The 13,694-nt window shown below is 40.1% G+C and overlaps 1 protein-coding gene across 1 annotated transcript in view; it reads right to left on the bottom strand.

The window, feature by feature from the left end:
- Window positions 1–13,694, bottom strand: part of SkpA (SKP1-related A) — an 80,055-nt gene that overhangs the window by 23,561 nt on the left and 42,800 nt on the right. The window lies entirely within an intron of this gene.

Here is a 13,694-nt window from a genome sequence, read left to right as displayed (position 1 = left end):
GAGCTCATTGAATGGGTGAGGCCTGTGCGAGACCAGTATGACAAATATATTTGCGACGAAAGAGCACAAAAAGCGGGCCACTGTGTGCTACGACTTCCACCCTGCCATTGCACTCTGAATCCCATTCAACAGATATGGAGTCAAGTGAAGGGTTACGTTGCGAGAAACAACACGACCTTCAAGCTACAAGACGTACGAGCTCTACTTTGCACAGCCCTTGAAAATTTGACAGCAGATAACTGGAAGGACTGCATTAGAAACGCAACAAAAGAAGACAAGATGTGGGAGCTAGATGGCCTAACAGATGAAATTGTCGAGAGATTAATCATCAATGATAGCGGCCAGAGTAGTAGCGACTCATCAGACAGTAACAGTAACGAGAATGGAGGAGATACATCATGTGATATGGAAGGAATTGAGCCCCTGCAGGACGACTAAGAAAGGTAAGCATATACAGTATGCATGGACTTCTTACTTTGTTAAGACTGGCCTGTGTTTGTCCTCTTGAGTTGTTTCTTTCCGATTGATGTTGTTACAGAATTATCAACAGTTCCATCTGACAAGTCCAATCATGCTATATGCTCTATCAGGATAGGAACTCTACAACATACGAGATATATATTTCAATTCGAAAGTTGGTATTCTATTAGGTTACGGTCTACTCGGCGGACATTTCAAATAGCTGTCCTAAGATATACCTTCGTACGTGTGTAATTTTGTGCTCTAGCCTACGACAGCTTCCTTTAATATTCAGAAATGAATAAATAAATAACGTAGGCCCTAATCTTCAGCAGTAGATCTCCCTTCAAACCCCTCCGTTTAGTTTCACACAGCTCAAAAACTGTTTGTCTATTTAAGGTCATATGCGCAGCACTGTATGTCCGAACACGAGACGTTGACGGGGCGAAGGTCGGTACTACACGCTCAGCGAATCACAACTTTATTTGGCTGAGGCGTGGACATGCCTTGTTTACATCAGGATTAAACTCTCATGAAAAATCATATGATTGTATTTCAGGTTCACAATTTGAAGAACATTTCATGAGAACTTGCATCATGTGTGCCCAATGATGCCATATGGCGTCGCAAATTTTTTAGCATGTGGGAGTCCGACAAAAATTAAATATTGGTGGTTTCATGTTCAGGACTCACATTTTAGATGAAATTCACAGAATTTTTTTTTTTTCCATCACTGCAGAAAATTTGGGCTGGAAAGGGTTAAATGTTCTGAAGTGTAATGAAGTACATTTTTGTACACAAATGCTGCCACTAATGAGCTCAAAGCAGCCATATTGGTGGATGTATAGCGTATAACGCACCTGACGCTCAAATCAAAACTTCAAAATTTTATTTTTAAATCTATTTCCCTCCAAACTAGATAAAATTGACAATATTCATAATGCAACATCACATTTAAATACTCCAAGGATTATGAGTAGTTACCATAAATAACTATTACATACAATATCTTACAGAGTAACGAGGAATAGTAGAAGACTCACCACAAATACTGATTTTCATTCTTATCCACCTAGTGCTTAGGACTGCACGCAGCACGTAAAAGTCTCATTGCCTCGTCACCCACACAAGCTGAATCTGCTGTACAAGCGTGTGCGATTTAACGCAAACCCACGCACCGATTCTCAAATGGGAGGGTCCAACTGTTCAACACTATCTCATTGAGTTATAAATTAGTCCGAACACATGTTTTGTCCCCTATGGGGACATCCTCGGTTACTTGAAAGGTAAGCATAAGGTTACAGGACAACGCTTAATATTATTACATATTTGTTTCTTTAGGTTGAATTTTATCTTGAGCACCAAATTGCAGTTTATGTGGACAAAAATTAAAATTCAAATCTTGTAAAGACAACCTTAAAATTACTTCTATGGGTGATTAAGTCTTAAGATTAATTATGTCTTGAGCACCATGCTTACTGTCTTTATAAACACACACTTAGAATATAAATCATACAATAATCTAGTTAGATATCGTAAAATTATTTTACAGCAATTCAACTGTAGGAATTGACTATGGTAATAAATGTTCTTTACCAGGCTGAGTGGCTTAGACTGTTGAGGCGCTAGCCTTCTGACCAACTTGGCAGGTTCGATCCTGGCTCAGTCCGGTGGTATTTGAAGGTGCTCAAATACGCCAGTCTCGTATCTGTACATTTACTGGCACGTAAAAACTCCTGTGGGACTAAAAATTCCGGTACCTCAGCGTCTCCGAAAACCGAAAGTAGTTAGTGGAGCGTAAAGCAGATATTATTAAAACGTTCTTTAAAATGTCAAAAAGGAAATTCCTGTAGGATGAAAGTTACAATAACCAAATCAATAATGAAACACATGGCTTCCATTTTAAACTACGACAGTGAGTACAGCTGAAGCAATTCCCTCATGCCACACACCGCCTTTTATAGCTTAACCCAGCAAAGGGCAAAATACATGTTAAACAAATTCACAAAAACTGAGCACACTGTATGTTTACCAACATCAAAGGCGGGGAAGGGGGTGTTGGGGGAGTGAGGAAGAAGGAAGGAAGGCAGGCAGGAAGGGAATGAAGTTGGTCACCATCAATAAAGTTTTACAGTAAAATACCAGTATAACAAAATTTTGGGGACCTCTGAAATTAATTTGTTATACTGAAATAAGTCCATTCTTAAGAACTCGCCCAGTATTATATCCGTTGGTTATTACTGTTTTTAGGGGCGGAACTACGAGGTCATCTGCCCTATTATATCCGTTGCAGGATATATAGAGTTTTGTCTGTACATTGCTCAAAATTTAAAAAGGATGGTATTTTTGTGTCAGTCATGTCCATAGTAACAAGGAAATGCATTTTTTAATTTTCCGTAATTTCTGTCTGTATCACGAGAAAACGGCTGAAGAGAATTTGATGAAAATCGGTATGTAAAGTCTGAGAATAAATCGCTACAATCTAAGCCATAAATCTTTTTCACTCTGAGAGAAATGGTAGTTTAGGGGAAGGCCCAATACTTAATTCTCGAATATTCGTGTTATTAGTGGTCTTATTGATAATTACTTTATTTATATAGTTACATAGTATTAAATTTCCGATCATTTGTCATATTTTGACCGTACCGGCTATGATAACGGAGATATTCATGAATATGGATTTTTGTTGCTACGATCATATCCGCGCAGTCACGAGAAAATGGGTAAACAGAATTTAATGAAAATCGGTATGTGAAGTCGGGGAATAAGAAACTACAGTCTACGCTATAATTAATTTTAAGAGACGACCTTATATTACAGAGTCGGAAGAAAACTATGTGAAGGTCTACAATACCGAAAGCTCATAACATTGATCAACAATAACATTACATTGAACATTGTTGCGATTTGCTTTGTGTCTCTTGCCATTCATCTCCGAAAGATGGGATTACTGCTGTATACCGAGTTTATTTAAATTGGCTCTACGTCGCGCCGACACAAATAAGACTCATGGTGACAATGGGATACTAAAGGGCTAGGAGTGGGAAGGAAGCAGCCCCTACGTTAATTACTTGACAGCCCCAGCATTTTCCTGGTGTGAAAATTGGAGACCACGGAAAACCATCTTCAGGGCTGTCGACAGTGGAGTTCGAACCCACTACCTCCCGGATCCAAGCTCACAGCTATGCGCCCCTAACAGCACAGCCAACTCACCCGGTCATACTGAGTATAACAGCCTGCTTGAAAATTGGCGGGAAGTAGCTGGGGAGTTATATAAATTTCTGATACTACTGATACGTAACAAACTGGTTCATCATAGCATTCGAGCTATTCAATTCCTACTCTGAGACACTAATTGGAATGAGCAGTGTGCATATTTAACAGAATAAAGGCAGAGAAGTGTTCACAGCTGTCTGGTCATTGCAGCACTGGAACTTTGGACTGTTAGATCAGCGCCGTAGTACTGTTCGTTAAAAGTGAGAAAATGTGCGGTTTATTAATTTGATCGAGTATTTTATATAACATTGCTTTTAATCACTACATTCCCTCCGACGCCTTCAGGTAGGAAAACCTGAAAGACAGTCTTTCTCAGAATCCCATAGTGCAGCACGGGTACATCAGCTAGCATGTACACACACACACACACACACACACACACACACACACACACACACACACACACACACACACACACACACACACACCCATGTGGGGATTTACCAGTTACCTCCATTGGGCCCGTCCCATTGGAATTGGGGAAGCTCGCTGACTCTGCCGCCAGCAGAGCCAGAGGGCAATAGGGAAACAAAATACCACCGTGAAAAAAAAACTGGTCCCTTGCCAGGTTACAGTGAAGACTGGTAAATGACCAGAAGCCAGAAAACATCTAGAGGCAACCTCTAGGGCTAACAACCCCAGTTGTAAAAGGATGGGTACCCGTCCAAAGCAAAGTCAAAAAGCATGATGGCACAACTTTTCAAGAAACATACCCCAGGGGGTAAATCTTCGGATAAATCCCTCGTCGAGAACGCCACAGCGAACGAGCCGTTCGGATTCCGGGGAGATTCGACATCATGCAAGAGACGAGTCGGAGCGTCTCAGTGTACCCCAAAGTAAAAAACTCAGGCCAAAATCCAAAACCTTTCTAGCAACTTTCAACATAAATTCACTTACACAAACTGGCAAGCTGAAAACCTTCACCAAAGCTCTTCACGAAAATCATATCCATAATGGCCCTACAGGAAACAAGGTACCCAGATGAAGAGATTTTTGAATCCGAAGGCTACCGACTTTTCAAGAGCAAAGCGCAAAGAGGAATCCTCAATGGAACTGTGATGCTTGGAACCGCGTTTGCTGTTAGAACCAAGATCCTTAAATCGGTTGCAAATTTCAAACCTGTGAATGACAGATTGTCTATACTCACAAATGTGCGCACAAAACCTACGCCCTAGTTAACCCACATGCTCCTACAAATGATAAGAACAAGTCTGATCCAGACAAAGTTGATAATTTCTGGGACCTACTGGATGAAAAATTAAACAAAATCCCCAAACACCATGTCAAGCTTCTTTTGGGTGACTTCAATGCCCAACTAGGTCGTGAACAGAAGTACAAGAAAGTTATAGGAAATTACCCTGCTCACAAAAGAACCAATCCCAACGGCAAAAGACTGGTCTCCATTCGCGAAAATCACAACCTGCAGGTCATGTCGACCCACTTTCACCATCTACCCAGAAAGCAACCTGGCGTTCTCCAGTCCAAACTCAGAGAGTTCCAAATAGATCATGTTGCAATCTCCAGGAGAAACAGCCCTGAGATTATGAATGTCAAGGTAAAGAGAGGCATCAATGTGGCCTCAGATCACTATATGTCTCTTATCAAATTCAAACCAATTTTCGCAAACACAAGGAAGACAACCAAACAGATAACACGCTTCGAAAATGATAAACTTCGGCAAAGGGTCGAGGAGTTCCAGGAGAAGGCTAGACCAAATGACTGACCTTAACACCAAACGTCTCCTTGTTGAGGCTGCCAAAGACGTTGCAGAAATCAAGAGAAGAAAAAAGCATGCCTGGTGGAATGGTACCTGCGAATCAGTCCTCAAAGTAAGACTCAATGCGTGGAAACAGTACTACTCTACGAAATGATTGGGAAACCTACAAAACCCAATGTGCCCAAGCAGCTAGGGTGTTCAGAACTGAGAAACGTAAATACGAAAAATCTCTCATTGAAAAGATAGAGCAAAACTTTAGGAAGAATGGAAGCAGAGAGTACTACAGAGCCTTCAAACGTAAACTCACTGGCTATAAACCACCATCTCTATGCTTTGAGATGAAGGACGGCACACTGGCGACGTCAAATGAAGAAAATTGCAGCATTCTGGCAGACTACCTCAAGAATTTACTTAATTGCTCTAAACCGCAGAGCCCCATTGAGACAAAGGAACCCTTACTCAGGTACCCAGATTCCAGACCACCCGACAGAGATGAAATCAAGCACCACATTGCCCGTCTCAAAAATAAAGCACCCAGGGAAGACTCAGTAGTAGCCGAGCTATGGAAATATGCCCCAGAGGAATCACTTGATATCTTGCAAAAGCAAATAGAAGAAATTTGGAACAAGGAGACCCTACCCGAAGGTTGGAAAATAGCTTTGATTCATCCATTACACAAAAAATGCAGCATGAAGAACCAACAACTACAGAGGAATATCTTTGCTACGCGTGACTTACAAAATTCTATCACTTGCCATCCTGGAGCGTTTGGAAGCACAAGTCAAACATCAAATAAGTGAATACCAAGGAGGGCTCAGAAAAGGTCGTTCAACAGCCGAACATATCCAAAATCTCAAAACGATCATCAGATATTGTACACTAAGGTCCAAGCAGTATGTGTCTGTGGACTTCAAGAAAGCGTACGACTCCATTGACCGGGAAGTCCTGCTAAACATCTTAAATAAATTTGGAGTTGATTTGAAACTGCTAGCAGTAATTAGAGTCACCCTGACCGATACAAAATCCAAGGTGAAGTTCCACGGATGTCTCTCGCATTCCTTTGACATCAAAACAGGAGTCCGACAAGGTGATGAGCTATCCCCGATACTCTTCAACTGTGTTCTTGAAAAGATCACCAGAACCTGGCAAGTGAGATTACAGGAAACCAACTACAGTCCGTTAAGAATAGGAACCAAATCCAAGGGGATCGCAACAGACTGCTAAGCATTTGCCGATGATATTGCTGTTCTCTGAAACGACATAGAAACTGCTAGAGCTCAAGTTGAAATTTTAAAGGAAATTGCCGATCAAACTGGTTTGCAGATATCGTTTGAGAAAACAGAAGTAATGACTAACATCAAAGAGGCTCCACCAAAACTCCATACAAAATACGGGGACATCACCCGAGTAGACAAATTCAAATACCTGGGTGAGATCATGAAAAATGGACTGGACAAAGAAGCACTTCAGGAGCGAGTACGCAAACTGGAAATAGCCTACCAAACATCCCGCACAATCTACAACAAAAAATGCCTTTCCCAAAACACCACGATACGTCATTATGAAACTGTTCTGAAGCCAGTAGTTCTATATGCAGCCGAAACCTTGTCTCTAAATGCCAACAAAGGACTCCTCGAAGAACTGGAGAAAAAAGAACGCAAAATTGTGAAAGGAATCTTGGAATCAAAGTACAGAAATGGAATCCATCAAAAGAGATCCAATGAGGAAGTCTACAGCAAAATAGAGAAAATTACCGACACAATCAGAAAAAGACTGGCACGATTTTACGGTCATCTGAAAAGAATGGACAGAAGAAAGTTAACTAAAGAATCTTTCACTTTTTTATTCAAACCCCAACACCACAATTCCCTGGTTCAGAAATACCAAAGAAAACCTGCAAATTCTACATATCTCAGCTGACGAAGCCTTTAACAGAGATCTCTTCCACAAGAAAATATTGACGATCAGGCTAAACCGAGATGAGCAACAGAAGAGAAGACACGGTCCCCCTTGGACAGAGGAACGTAAGCAGACCCACTCACAAAGAATGAGGGAAATTTGGGCTCTAAAGAAGGCCAAGTTCAGTGTCAAATGCAACAAGAATTAATGTGGTCCTTGATGGCCTCAGCGAATTATTATATATATAAACTTCAAAATACCATTATGAGTTACAGTATTGATAGATGTTTGAAGAAAATCTATTTTTACATTGTACAAGCAAGTCTACACATTGTTCCAGAACCTCTGTTTTGAAAAAGTATGTGATTTTCTTCTGAACAGATCCAGCCACAAAAGCTCGTTCCAAATAGTCACCAACCACTGCATATGAATTTAAAACAGATTCTGACACATCACTTCGTGACACAAGAAAATCTTGAAGGCTACATGCCATGTTCGTTGCCTGATGAGTCAAGCTCTGTAGATCACAATGATTTTGGGGGTTGACTTCCTCTTCATCACATGGATCTCTATCAATCATTATGTCCTCCACAACTTCCTCATCGGTGATTTCTTTGTGGACTATTACATCACTATCTACATTGATGTAGTCAGTAAGACTTACCGTAGATTGCACATCCAACGTACACAAACGCTCTCAATTCCCCCTCGGTTTCCATATTATCCAACACTTCACTTTCTGCGACGTCTTCTGTAAAAACCACTCCAGCTTTTCTAAAGCAGTTTGTGATTATGTCTGCATTCAGAGATTTCATTGCAGCATTAAACATCTGCATTGCTCCCAATATGTTGATGTTAATGTATTCGTGGCAACGTTGCACAGCAGTCAATGGACCACAAGAGCTCTGTAATGCCGCTTTACTGCATGAATTATACCCTGATCCAGCAGCTGCAGAATTGAAGTTGTATTTCGAGGCAAAAATAAAACTTTTACATGCTCCAAAAGGCGAGGCACAATTATAAGAAGAGCAATTGTCCAATAATAGAAAAATTCTCCTCTTTTCGGCCTTCATCCGGTGTATTAAAATTATAAAATTCTTTTATCAACAACCACCTACTCAATACAATATAATACACTCATTGAATTATAAAATAATCATGAGGTGTCTTAAAAAATGGCTTAAATAACGGAACATGTTTCGTTCGGCATTGCGAACATCAGCCGTTAGTACAAAGACTAAGGTCAGGGCCCTGAACTTAAGTGATTAAAATTGTTAAAAGAATAACAATATCGTAATAAAAAGTAATATGATAACATTAGACTTAATTAGTAACAGTATGTACAGATCAACAGCAAGAATTTATGGTGAAATACATTGAACGATGTCAGTTTGTGGAGTTAAAAACAATCATGGGGTTGTTAAAGTAAAAAACAAAAATAGATATTGTAGACAATTAAAATATACGTCAATGTGTGAAGCGTGGACTGGTTCTATTTGACTTGTACTGTTCAATTAACTCTAATTCAACTTTTGTTTTCGCACAATTGTAAGAACTCCGTCAATAATTAATACGACATTGTTATTCCTTTAACAATTTTAATCACTTAAATTCAGGGCCCTGACCTCAGTCAGTGTACTAACGGCTGATGATGTTCGCAATGCCGAACGAAACATGTTCCGTTATTTATGCCATTTTTTAAGACACCTCATGATTATTTTATAATTCAATGAGTGTATTATATTGTATTGAGTAGGTGGTTGTTAATAAAAGAATTTTATAATTTTAATATATTATCCTCAACACGGTTCCATCATGAGATTGAAATGAAATGTCGTATGGCTTTTAGTGCCGGGATATCCCAGGACGGGTTCGGCTCAGCAGGTGCAGGTCTTTCTATTAGACTCCCGTAGGCGACCTGCGCGTCGTGATGAGCATGAAATGATGATGAAGACAACACATACACCCAGCCCCCGTGCCATAGGAATTAACCAATTAAGGTTAAAATCCCCGACCCGGCCGGGAATCGAACCCGGGACCCTCTGAACCGAAGGCCAGTACGCTGACCGTTCAGCCAACGAGTCTGACATCATGAGATTAATTACATGTAACTTCATCCGATGTTCCAAGTCCAACAACCACTCTTTCAATATCACAGATGTCATCCATGCCTTACAGTTGTGCCTGTATTCACAGGGCAGATGTCGCACCCCCTTTAAGCACCTTGGCTTGATTTTTCTCATTTGATGTAATTTGATGGGCTGTCCCTTCATGTGCACTAACTGATTCATTAAACGATTTATTGGTCCAGGGATCATGCTATTTTCCTTTTTTTATATATAAATATATGTAGGCCTATTGGTCCAGGAATAATGCTATTTTTCTTTCAACAAAATACCCGCACTCCCATTCATGCGGCGAACTTGGTGAACGATATCACGTACTTAAGTGTAAACTGAGAATAGAATCCTTAAAATTCTGCCCAGACGATTGCTCATAAGAATTTTGTCCATGCACATTTGTTAATAAACTTAACCATGATAGGTTAATATTGTGTTTGGTCTGTATTGACTGGTCTGAATGTATAATATAACTATTTATAATAGTTTATTCAAATCCGCCTTGATCAATACACTCATTAAAAGAAAAACATTAATTAAACCATACATGTTTCGGGAAATCTCAACCATTCCCTTCATCAGTGGTTAGATCAAATTGTAAAACAAAAGATTGTGTCATATTGTGTTATTCTTTGATCTAACCACTGATGAAGGGAATGGTTGAGATTTCCCGAAACATGTATGGTTTAATTAATGTTTCTTTCATTTAATGAGTGTATTGATCAAGGCGGATTTAAATAAACTATTATAGTTATATTATACATTCATGCACATTTGTGCGCAATAAAACATTTATTTATAAAACAAACGACGGCGCGAGCAGCGGAATGCAAAATAATGGATTCCTGTTTACAGCCAGTAAATACGTATACATATTTCTTGCTAGATATGAAGGTATTTCTTAATCAACTTCCTAATTTGAGACTTTATTTGAGTAAATTCAATTATTATCTTCCATTTGTGACAAATATTACAGTGATATTCGTGGATAAACATTCACATAACCACTCAACCATCTTAGCTGTCAACAGTACCTGAACAAGAATACAAACTGCATCACTTCTTCAGACATTCCAGATAACATTAAACAGCATTTAGAGGAGTGCCTAAATTGTGAACATTAGTTTTTGTTTTTACATATAAGATTATGCAAGGTGAGTAAAGAGTACGGTGAATGGGTCTATATTGCAATGGCAACATATTGTAACACTGTGCATGTGAATAAGGAGATATATAGAGGAGCATCATGTAGAGTAGAACACGTAAGTCATAATACAATGGAGCAACAACGTTTAGTTACAAATGAGGAAAAATGGCAACAGACACGCGAGGTTTGTGCAAGGGTATGGAATAAAAGCCGTAAGGAGAAAATGTGTTTACGACTGGTTCAAATGCTTTCGGGATGGACAGTACTCTTGATGCGCCATGTCCGGGTCGAGAGTCGACAAACAGAAAACATCAAACAAGTGACAGATGCAATTGCCTCTGAGGAAGATATTGGAGGAATTTGAGATGAGCAAGGACAATGCAAACACTATCATTCACAACAAGTTAGACAACCAGGTGATCTACATTGTGTCACGCACATCGACTGACGAGCAGAAGGCAACATGGCTGGAAATTGCTGGACATTTCAATGACACCTGTGACCAAAGTCAATCTTTTCTGAACACAATCATCACAGGCAACAAGAGCTGACGCTACTAGTTAGATCTGGAGAACAAGCGACAAGCATGGTGTTCAGATTCACCACATCCCAAGTGAGTCCCCTCCAAAAGTCCAGCATCCAGACAGTTGATCGCCTTTTTTTTTCAACAGCAATGGCATGATCCCCCCAGAATTCGTACAAGAGGGTCAATCCCTCAATGCCACATTCCATGAAAACATTTTGAAACAGTTGCTGCCACACATCTGGCGTATTCAGCCTATTTTACAGGACTGGAAAAGGAAGTCCCCTCCACAACAACCCCGCCCACACACTGCAATCTCTGTGCGTTAAACTCCTTTGCTAAGTGGTGTGAACGGTTCTCAAACAGCCGACTCCTTTTAGTTTCCCTACCTCAAGGGAATCCTTGACATTGTGCTGACATACAAAGACGTGCGACATCAGTGCTGCTGCCAGTTCCAGCAGCTGTGTATTGTGACCAATGGAGCATGGAAAGATGGAAAGGCACAGCAACTTGAAGAGTACAGGCCACGTACAGAACTTATCATGGGCATTCACTTCCAGGGGAGCATTATGGGTTCTTAGATGGCTGAAGAGACTCATTCTGGAACTACAAGCTCTGCTGTAATGCTGGTACAAAATGAAGTTACCAGTGAAATGAAACAAAAGTCTACTACGTTAGAAAAACTACCTTCAAACAACAAGCCTTCCATACATTGAGAAAATACATTTATTTTAAATACAGACCATAGAGCGGCAGTTTTAGTGAGCTATAAGCAAATAAAGTGTATGCATGAACAAACTTCTATGTTGATTGTCAAAATGGGAGTGATTTGTCCTTAATCCAGCTTGAATATTCTCCAACAGATATCCTCACTATTCTGAATTTCTGAAGCTAATGCACTTTAAAACAATCTGGAATGAAAGTCTACATTCACTTCCCGTGGAAGCTATGACAGCAATGTTACAAACTAACAACAGCTGTTCATGATTAGTCAAGAGGTTATTCTGATGTTCCCAGTTGTGAGGTACTGAAAATTTAATTTCCCATTAACAAAATCGACATGCTACCAAACAAGAATGCAAGGCTGTCGCCAAATGATGGAACACAAATAGATGAAGAACAGGTACAGGAGAGGGAAAAAAAAAAAAAAAGAGATCCCCCCCCCCCATTTTGCTTTACGTCGCACTGACACAGAGAGGTGTTATGCCGACGATGGGAAAGGAAAGGCCTAGGAATGGGAAGGCAGCAGCCGTGGTGTGAAAATGGGAAACCAAAGAAAACCATGTTCAGGGCTGCCAACAGTAGGGTTTGAACCCAATATCTCCTGGATGCAAGCTCTTAGTTGCGCACCCCTGGCCGCACGGCCAGCTCAGCCGTTAATACAGATTCAACGCATATTACCTGTAATGACATGCAGCAGAGACCTGGAGAATGATATGGAGAGATTAGAGTACAGATAAATTAAATTCCTGAGTAGTACGGTACAAAAGACAGGGAGGTATAATGAGAAATAAACATACGAAAAAGAGCTAAATGTGAAAAAGTAAATGACAAACTGGAACAGAACAGATTGAGGTGGTTTGGACTTGTCAAGTGGATGAAAGAAGACGGCTGAGACAAGCGCTGGAAAGACATGACAGGGAAGATAGTATGAGGAAGACTGAGATCACGATGGATGAACTCTGTGGTGAAGAAGAATAAGAACATAGGACAGTGAAACCTGGATTGGAACACAGTGTTAGATGAGGAGTGGTGGAGAGACAGTACAAAGTGGAGACGAATCCTCGCCTGGTATCAGCTGAAAAAGAGGGTGAAATGATGCTGTGTTTCATTGAATAATCCACCACCTCTGAGGCACTTTAACTTTATGTAGTATTTACTATCAGGACCACTAATATAAATATTAGAGAATTAAATTTTAGGCCTTCCCTAACACTACCATTTCACTCAGCGTCAATAAAATGATTTATAGCCTAGATTATAGTGGCTCATCCTCCCCCCCCCCCGACTTCACATACCGATTTTTATTAAATTCTCTTCATCCATTTCCTCGTGATGCGTGTACATACATAAAGACAGAAATTACGGGGAAGTAAAAAGTTCTTTTTCTTGTTACTGTGGACATGACATACAGAAATACCATTCTTTTCAAATTCTGAACAACGTCCAGACAAAACTTTAATTTCCATATACAGCCTTCCATTTTCTGTCAGTCCACTTCCCAAGTATTTGAAGTGTTCAACTATTTCCGGTTCCTTGACTCCAATTCTGACAGCATTTTTTTCCCCCCTCAGCTTATTACCATTCTCTTGCTCTTCTCCATGGTTAATCTCAATCTCCATCGTTCAATCTTTTTGATACATTCAGTTGTTCCACCATATCTCCCCATATCACATCATTACATCCATTCTTTCCCCTCTATAATCTTCCATTGCTGCCTTTACGATATCATGCATCACGATTATGAACAGTAAAGGTGACAACACACTCCCTGGTTTTAGCCTATTCTCAATCATTGTCAACCAAACACATTAACAACAAATTACTTCACAA

This window comes from Anabrus simplex, chromosome 12 (assembly GCF_040414725.1).
Source record: "Anabrus simplex isolate iqAnaSimp1 chromosome 12, ASM4041472v1, whole genome shotgun sequence".
NCBI lineage: Eukaryota > Metazoa > Arthropoda > Insecta > Orthoptera > Tettigoniidae > Anabrus > Anabrus simplex.
The sequence above is the reverse complement of the archived record's forward strand: the minus strand, read 5'-3'. Positions and strand labels throughout refer to the sequence as shown.